Source organism: Rhinolophus sinicus, linkage group LG05 (genome assembly GCF_036562045.2).
Source record: "Rhinolophus sinicus isolate RSC01 linkage group LG05, ASM3656204v1, whole genome shotgun sequence".
NCBI classification, from domain to species: Eukaryota; Metazoa; Chordata; class Mammalia; order Chiroptera; family Rhinolophidae; genus Rhinolophus; species Rhinolophus sinicus.
Window position 1 is genome coordinate 129035570 of NC_133755.1, and position 7134 is coordinate 129042703.

General features: G+C 40.2%; 1 protein-coding gene across 6 annotated transcripts in view; it reads left to right on the forward strand.

The window, feature by feature from the left end:
* The window catches only part of KLHL32 (kelch like family member 32), a 181833-nt gene that overhangs the window by 135552 nt on the left and 39147 nt on the right, over positions 1-7134 (forward strand). The gene's annotated exons all lie outside the window — the stretch shown is intronic.

Here is a 7134-nt window from a genome sequence, read left to right on the forward strand (position 1 = left end):
AGGATGCCTGTTATCACCCCACCTACCAGATGAGCAAAATGAGGCTGGTGTGTATTACTTAGGGTTACAGAACAGAACCAGCCTTCAAATCCAAGTCTACTGATACCTGCCATCATCACATTATCTTGACAAAGAAAATACAAGGAGTGGAAAACAAGCCCTCAACATTTTTTGTGCTTCTTAGGTATTTCTCATAATGTTTATTCAGGCTGAGGTCAAAAGTGTTAGTGAGAATGAGTTTTGGGTATGCATTTTAATTATGTGTTGTTCTCCTTGCAAACACAAATCATCAAAATTTTCTGGTCAATTCAAAGTGGGAAATTGCCAAATTTGTCTTCACTTCCCAAAGGGAAAAAGAAAGACTTGGAATGAATTCTGCATTTAATTGTTTATAACTGAATTGGGATCTGAACGAACCATCCTAGTGGCTTCTATCTCTTTTTGTGGTGTGGCTGAAGGCACTGCCACAAATGAACATGGTAACGTGGAAATGTCTGAGTGTCCAAAAAATTCCATACTGTCCACTTAAGAGTTATCATAATTGCCCCTCTAAAAGGTTACTGATACTATAATGTAGAATTTTAAAAACTGCTTTCTGCTGCAGGCAATATTGTTTTTATACCTGGTCCTCAAGAACGAATTAAAAAGACTCACATAAATCTGATCAGTTTGGGCATTCAACAAGCAATAAGAAACTGTTCTTGCTTTCTCTTAGTAAATAAGTAATTCCCTCATACTCGACCCAATGGAGAAAAATCAAATCAGACCAGGTATATTGCCTCAAGTATAGTTAAGTTCATCATTTTTGCTGAGGTTATACTAGTAATGCAATATACCATGGAAGAATCTAATATTCCGCCCAGGGTGAAGATTGGGTATGCCGGCGGATTAGTGTCAGGGTGCTTTAGAGAAGTGAAACTTGATGGACAGGCTGGAGACAGATCTACAGAATCTCATTAAATTGCTGAATTGTTCATTATGGAGCGTTCTCACTGTAATAAAGTGCTCATTGACTTTGACAAATCCCCATCCCATGTCTTAAAGAAGAACAGCGAAGCGAGAGGTGTTGGGGAGGAGAAAGGAAATTGGCACAAAGTCAGACAGGTAATAGAAAAGTGGATGGAGGGTAGTGCTCTTTGATTAATATGTACAACTGGTAACTTATGGGAGAGCCCAGTAAACACACACACATCCACACACACACACACACATGTTTACACATGTGGCTCCTCTACAATCTACAATCTGATTATGTAACCTGGGACATTCCCTTTATTTTGGTGAAAGGCCTAAATTTCGTTATTCACTGGACTAGACGCAGTCTGGGTCTGAAGATGTGTCATGAGAACCTTCAAATTATCCTCACTAAACAAACTCTTTTTGCCTTTTTCTTGGTGTCCCTCATCTAATCCCTTTCCTGATAAAATGTGCTGCGGGCCATAATAACCATTCAGTGGATCTGGAAAGCTGTGAAATCCCCCAAGATCACGCCTGCTATCTGCTCCTTTTTTTTTTCATCTGACCTTTTCAAACTTTATCTTAAGTCTCTTCTTTCACAGAGGGCCTCTTCATCCCCTGTAGACAATTTTTTTTCTGCCTTCCATTGCCTGAAACTATTTGGTTTATTAGTGAACTTCCCTTTATAGTCACAGTGATGTAGATACTGCACCATATACACACATTAGTGTATAAGGACATAGAAGACCTCTCAAAAAAATTTCTTTTTAATTCTGTTCAACTCAGCTCAGTAATTTGGTCTTATAGTTTCAAGGCCAGCAATTTCTCAGGTTCCACATGAAGGACACCAAATTGGTTATGGAACTCAAAGAAAGAGGAGGCTAAAATGAGCAAAGCAGGCTGAAGAGGAAGCATGAGGCATGAGGTCACTTGCATTCGTGACCTAGCAAATCTCCACCAGTTTTATTTTGCTTTCAGGTTTTAACTCTAATTTAGGGCTTTGTTTCAATAGGGCCCTGTGAAATTTCTCCTGTTAGATTCAACATGTAGTTTCAGATGACTGAGCAGGGGCAGTAGAGGGTGGAGATCCAACTATAAAACTTAGAGTGGAATAGTGAAACAATTCCAAAGGGTCTGTGTCCATTTTCATAGGACGCGCTGGCTAATCTCAGTTTTCTTCCAAGGAAAGTGCAGTCTCTGCCTTTTCTACCTCAGATCCTCTTTCACCAGAATGCGGAGGAGATTACTTTCCATGGGAGTATAGTTTGTCGAAGAAGCTTGAATATAATGTAAATTCTTGTATTTGTTAGTGTAGGGAGAAGGTGTGGCTCTCCATCCATCAGTATTTTTTGAGGGCCTACTAAATGCCCAAGACCACGCTACAGCGTAAGGCAGAGTACAGCTTTGCTAATTCCATCCCCGCTGTCTGTCCTCACCCCAGCTAGAGGGGCGGGGGGGGGGGGGTCCTTATGATTTTAAACCACAATTCAGCTCTCTGGATTATTATTTCTTCTCTGAAATGGCAGAAACAAGAAGGATATGTTTAAATGGATAAATATAGTTTGTGGAAATAAAAATGAGTATTTCTTAAGTGTCTAATATGTGCTATGCACAGTGTTAGAAGCTAGATCCTGGGATAAAAAGGTTTATCAAAATGTTTAATTGTTCACGTAGACAGATTTAGTTTAGTGTCATCTCTGAATGTGGAGAGGGTTTCTTTTCCTTTAATTATTAATTTAGTAACTGTTTCCTCCTTTTAGTGAAAAAGGGTTTATTATTTTTATAAGGACAGTCCATATGTCAGTAGTTTTCTTCCCTTTTAATCTTGGTTTGTATTTTGAACCTAACTTTGTCTGGACTTAATGGCTAATAAGACCAAACAAGTCAGTGGTTACATGGCTGATGTAGAACAAGATCAGATCTTAGCATCCTGCTTTGTCCTAGTCATATCCCATTTTAGTGGCAAGAGGGACCAAGTCATTTGGTTTGGGGCTGGGGGGCAATCGTGGTTACACGTGTCTTTGCTTCTATGTACCCAGAGGCAGAGGCTGTAGCTCCTGTCATGTTTATGCTGAGCACGCCTGTTAGTCTCTTACACTCTTATCAATAACAGATAAAAACAATAATGTAGAGTTTTCATATTAAAATGTATTGAATGGATAATAAGACCTCCTACTACTCCTACATAAGGCTGTATTTATTCTAGAAACATAGGTATACAGAGTGAGTTTGGTCTTTTAAAACTACATTTTTCCTTGTGTTTTTGTTGGGAATTTGCATCTGTATGTCATACTGCTAATAACACACTCATTTTGTATCTGTAGAGACCTAAGTCAGGTCATGTTTAGAGGAGTCAACAACCTCAGATGAAGTGGGTTTTTGGTGAGCCCTCCCTGGGCTTCTATCAGCACCACAAAACTGCCCGTATTACAGTTTGATTTAATCATGGTCCTCAAAAGGAGTTCCAGGAGGTGAACCCAAACAAAAAGCTACTTTCCCTTTATAGTTGGAAAACAGAGGACACTAGTAATGTACTCAGCTTGTGTCTTTTCTCTCTTCCATGATAAATTGACCCAAATACACCTCTGACCAGTGGAGAAGCAGGAACTGCAAAGAGTACTTAATATATGCCCAACGATACTGTCATCATACTGCATGTTTGAATATCACACCAGTTTGAGAATGCTTCTGCATTCATCATTGCTTTGTTCTCCTATGGTACAAATGGGGAAACTGAGTTAACACAGTTCAAAATCAAATTTATGTCTTCTAATTTTGGGGCTGTTTCCACTTTGGTTCGCAGCTTCTTAATTCATAATAGAAACTCAAAGTACTAGGGAGTGGTAGACACAGAGGTGAATTAAATTGATCCGGTGACTTTAATGAGATTAGGAAGGGCCTGACCATTCCTGTTCTCAGGGGGAGTGCCCACAGATTGATAGGATAATAGCCGAATCTGCCTGCCTCCATGTCTTTGTCATGTTGCTGATTTCTAACTCTGTGCTTTGTGACATGTGCTTTATTCATTCTTTCATTCGTTTCAAACAATTACTGAATATCCACTGTGCCCAGTCATGTGCTTGCGAGCATTGCTATTTCCTGCTGCGTGATGGCTTCTGGGCCGCAGTAGTGGACAGGACTGACGTGGCCCTGCTTTCATGGATCTTAGAATCTGACGTGCAGCTGGCCACTGCTACTCCTCCCCACCAAGCCTGATTGCTCCCTGGTGGGGACTGACTTGTGCCGACTAGTTTAATGATTTCTTTGCTAACTTTGGGCATGTTGCGATGCTATGGGTACATTGGAAAATGAAATGCTTTTGTTTGGACATTTCAACACCACCCAGTGTCCCTTTCCCCTTTCTTTGGTGCTTTACTCATTGTTAATTCTTGTTCATCGTAGGTACCCTCTAAACAGTTTTGCAAGCCATCATCCATCCATGTGGTACAGTCCAAGCCTTAAAGAAATCTGACTGTGTGTGGTCACTTAATAAAAACTTCCATGAGTAGTGTTCTCATTTTTAACACTTGATAAATAGACATGGAATAAAATACTGTGGCCTCAGACCTCTTATCCCCAAACAAAATTGTAACCTTTCATCATATTCCTGCCCTGCCTCAATTCCATTTCATATATGCATGTGTCATTACTATTTTTTTCAGATAGGCACTTTCTGGGCATCTTCACGATATCTTGTTTTATTTTTTCACTAACTATCCCTTAAACTAAATGTGTGCCATTTCTCGATTTTTTCCCCCGAAACTTCTGGCAGCTCCTCCCAGCTGCATATCTTTTCTACAGATGTGATGAGCGTATCTCCGTTTCCATCTTAGTAGATGTTAGTGAAGAGAATAAACAGAGGCTCCTTTGCATCCCAAATAGTGCTATGCCCAGAGGATGTTTTATCCCCTTAGGACCCCCAAACTGGACTCGGAGCAATGCTGCTATTTCAGGGCTTGGTGCTCCAGTGAGTGTGTATTTAGTCATCCGTCCTGATCTATTGGCGGCTAATTCCTCTGTGAGGACTTATTCCTGAGGAGCCTGACTGGTGCCTTGCTGTTTGTCTGGGCTGTGGGCCTTTGTGAGACGCATGGCACCTCCATTTTACAGGGACTTTGCTTCAGCGAATCCTCAGTGTTAGAGCTGTTTGCTGTCAAGTAGCTGTGAGGGGCAGTGATTACCAGAAATTACAGGAGACCGAACTCGTATTCATAGGCTGCTGTTCCCATGAGTTAATAGTTTTTTTTTTCCTTCTTCTTCTTCTTTTTTAAATGAATGAAACAGAACAACAAGGTGATTTATGAGATATGACATATTTATGTTCTCTGCTTCTAATTTTCATTGTGGTTCATGTTGTTTCCAGACTGATATTTTTGTTGGTGCTGCTGTGAGAAAGAAAATGACTGGAGAATATTACTTATGCATTGGTGGCCTGCAGTAATATTGCTGCTACCTGGGTTATCAGGGATTTAAAAATAAAATGCAACTGTAAGCTATACATGAGGTAGAAACCCTGAGGCTAGGAACAGAATTTCATCAACAATAACAACAACAATAACAATGCTTTACAATCCTGGAACGCTATATAATTTTAAAGCATTTTTACATACGTCATTTTACTTGAGCCTCTCATCAGCCTTGTTAAGGTTGATAAGGCAAGTATTACCCAAATTTTAAAAAGTGAAGGAAAGAGAAGATCACAGAGGTTAAATGATTGACTCACTTTACAGTATAGGTTTCAGCGTAGGTCACACTGTATTTTCTTGAAATACACCAAGTCTCTAAGAAAGCAACTGCAAAGTATCGGATACATCCTCTCATAAGTCAAAGAGGTTATGTTACTCTATAACGAGAGAGACAGCAGTATACATTTCCTAATAAACTAACAATTTTCATTTTCACCTGTTGTGTAGCTTTGTGGGAAGTTGCAAAAATGACTCCAATAAAAGTAGTAGAGGAAGATGTTGCTGAGGGTCTTTCTTTGTCAGTGCCTGGAAAATTGGTGCTCTAGTATTTTGATGAGGAAAAATGGATGGAGAATTCTGACGGAGGTGGGGAACAGCTCTTCATTCCTTCAGGGTACAAGATGACGAAGTATAAAGCAGGGAGAGAAGGCCCATAAGGGAGGATCACTTTAAAATCTGATCAAGATATTTAAAACAGTGTGGAAGAGAACCTGGAGCACCATTATTTTTTGCCGCGGCTATGTAGACCTTGCAGAGGAAAGTCTGCAGGCGTGTTAGAGATTGCAAGGAACGAACAGACACGATTAATTATTATATCTTCATTTTATACCCAATATATTAAAAATTTAGAAATTTATGCAGCAGAAATTGATAGTTGGGTGATGGCCTCGTATGGGGTTTCAGAGAACGGGAGTATTGACATAAGAAATGTCCAAACCTGTAGAGAATTTTTGTAAGAGTTTCTCTGAGCCAAACTGACAACATTGCCAGGAAGCAAGATCTGAAATGCTCTGCAGAATGACAAATTTTCAGTCTCCTTCATACATTTTGAATTAAGGAGGGAACATAAGGAAGATTACATGAAGATGGGAGAAAGCAAGGTACAGGATAGTTAACAAGACTGTGTGCTCCCTTGAGGGTGGTTAACCTCCGAGGGGTCTGCAAAAGAAGCATTTCAAAGGTGTGTTAACCTAGATGCACAAAAACAATGGGCAGGGCTTGCTTAAGGTGAAGGTACACCTTTTATAGGCCTGGGGCGTGACTATCCACCATGACCTGCTTGATTAGGAATTTATGATCTGATCATCACCCTGTGAGGCTACTTTGGTCACTGAACTTTTATATGTCCCTTTTTTGTCCATAGGAAAAAACTAGTAATTTATTGAAATAAATAAATATTAGTGTCTTTCCAATAGAAATGAGTCTGTGGCCCATATCCTGCATCACCAGACTGTGTCTATGGGAATCCTTCTCATGACAGTTGAGTGCCGAGGTACCACAGTGTTCATGCCAGTTGGCCATGTCAGCCCATAGTGATTTCCTGTTCTGGGCATTCTAAGGGAGAGGATCTAAACTTAGTCATGGAGTGGCTCAGAGGCCCTGGAATTCTTTACATTCAAAAGAGCTGTTTGGAGAAGCCTTGACATTTATTGCTGGATACTGACATCCTTACACATTGATTCTCCCACCTCTGCCTCCAGAACTTGTGCTA